The following is a 2,667-nucleotide window of genomic DNA, read 5'->3' on the forward strand; positions in this document are numbered from 1 at the left end:
GGAAGGAGAGGGAGGAGGGGAAGGAGGAAGAGGAGATTGGCTGATCTGATCTTTCCATCAACATAACCATCAGTTAATTCCTCCAATACAAAATACAGGCACACTAAAGCATTGTTGGTACAACTGTGCATTTGTAGAGCCATTCTGGAAAGCAATTTGGAATTATACAAAGTGATTCAACTGTCCATACCATTTGAACCAGAAATTCCACTGGTAGGTTTATAATCTAAGAAAGTCATTGACCAAAGAAGAAAATTTTATTTAGGCCAAAATAATGATTTTTGGTAGCAAAGAACTGTAAAACATTAGCCATTTATTGAGAACTCATTAAAACTGGGACATATGATAATTACAAAGAAGCATAGAAAGATGTACATGAACTGATGTAAAATGAAATAGGTAAAGCAAAGCAAACAATATACACTATGTAAACAGAAACAATCAGAAATGAATGTTGCAAAATTACAAAGAACAAGCTTGCCTACAAAGGAGAGCTACTGAAGGAAATTTCCTAAGACTTTTTTTTAAAAAAGGTAAACATTCAAAATATGTAGAGTAGTTTACACATTCCTTTTCTTTTCTTTTTTTTTCTAACTCATATTTTCTGTCTTAGTAACAACTCTAATACCAAAGAATGCAGTGGCTAGGCAGATAGGGTTAAATGATTTGCACAGGATCACACAGCTAGGAAGTCTCTGAGGTCAAATTTGAACCCAAATCCTTCCTATGAACTGCAGGCCTGGTGCTCTATCCATTGGGCCACCTAGCTGCTCCTAGAATATACATTTTTTAAAGTGTTTCATTGTGTAGGTCAGTTCTGCCAATTTCCCCCCTTCTTCCCATTCTTTTTTTCCTTTAGAAATTATTTGTCATAAGGAATGGGGATAGAGAAAGGGCATGAGGAGAAACGTATGTGAAATAATTTTTTTAATTAATTTATAAAAGCTTGTTTGGAAATATTGCAAAATCCGTGGATCAAAGAATTTAGAAATGAAAGGAACTTCCCAGATTCTTAGGACTCCCACCCCTATCTTTCATTTTATAAGGAAAAGATGATATGACCAAATGAGGTGAACAATGCTCTTTCTAAAATCACAAAAATGCCAAGATTTGAGAAGAGCACTTCTGCTGCCCAAGCTTTCCTCTATTTAATTCCCACAAGGTATAGCCTAGGGCTATGCATTTACTAGGTTTTTCAATCCATGTGAACTGAAGAATTAGCTGAATGGATATTTTGGAGGAATTCGTAGTAATGAAAGATAGAGGCAAGACAGAGCTAGGAATGGTGGGGGTTTCAGAGGGAGGGAGAGGGAGGGAGAGGGAGAAAGAGGAGAAGGAGAGGTAGAAAGACAGAGAGAGGGAGAAACAGAGAGACAGAGAGAATCATAGAGAGAAAGGGAAAAACAGGGAAAGGGAGAGGAAGAGAGAGAGGGGAAGGGGGAAAAGAGAGAGAGAGAGAGAGAGAGAGAGAGAGAGAGAGAGAGAGAGAGAGAGAGAGAGAGAGAGAGAGAGAGAGAGAAGGAGGAGGAGGAGGAGGAGGAGGAGGAGGAGGAGGAGGAGGAGGAGGAGGAGGAGGAGGAGGAGGAGGAGGAGGAGGAGGAAGAAAAAAAGGGAGACCAGGAAGGGAAGGGGACAGAGAGGCAGGGAGGGAGAGGGAGAGGAAGGGGGAGGAGAGAGTACTTAAGGACACTGAAAATAAAGCTGATTTAGGTCCTTGTCTCCTTGGCATTGCGCTCTCCATCTCTGTAAGCTCTTCTAAACCCTGACCCTAATCCTCCCATTATTTATAAAAAAGATCAACCTTCCTGCACCCAATGGATCCATAGTCAAAGCAATTCTCTGGGTTACACGGTTGGTCATCCTCAGGAGGCTCTCATCATCAGGAATGACTGCCCGGAGATCCAAGCAAGGTCTGTCAGCCCTTTGGGTAAGTTATTCTCACCTATGGAATTTGTGATGCTTTCTCTTAAGCCATCAAAGACTTTTTCTGACTCTAAAAAGGGAAACCAGGATGAAGGGAGGGGTGAAACATGCTGTCAATTAATAATAATAATAATAATGACAACAAAATAATAATAATAATAAGCATCTATTTATCACTTTAAGATTCTCACTTTATGGATCTCACTTGATCTTGTAAGATCGATGCTCTTAGTATCACCTTTTCACTTCTGAAAGAACTGAGGCTGATTGAGATTAAGACTTGTCACAGGTTTCATAAATAATAAGTAACTGAAGTAGATTCCAAATTAGCTTTTCCTAACTCCAAGTCCATTGTTCTCTCCATTGCACTATGGTCAAAACAAGGTGACCTTCTAGAATCATAATATGTTAAAGCCCAAAGAAGCATTATAGCATCCAATGTGTGAATTGTAGAAGGAGAAAAGACAAATCACTTTAGAAACATTGTGTGACTAAAATGGAATCTTTGTTCCTTCCTCTGAGATGAGGCCTTCCAGGGGACCATCTGCAAGAACCCCCAGCCAGGATCTGAGCCCTAACAGTCTGGTTGAATAAGCAGGTGATACAACAAAGTGTCTAGCCTCCCATTATAGGGACCAAAGTTAAGTCCAGTAATCAGTTTTCTTTCAATGGCAGAACAATACCCCACTGGTCCAGTTAAATACCAAAGAATAAAACTTATTCACTGTGTACTTAAAATAGGTC

The sequence above is a fragment of the Monodelphis domestica genome, chromosome 3, assembly GCF_027887165.1.
Source record: "Monodelphis domestica isolate mMonDom1 chromosome 3, mMonDom1.pri, whole genome shotgun sequence".
In the NCBI taxonomy this organism is placed as follows: domain Eukaryota; kingdom Metazoa; phylum Chordata; class Mammalia; order Didelphimorphia; family Didelphidae; genus Monodelphis; species Monodelphis domestica.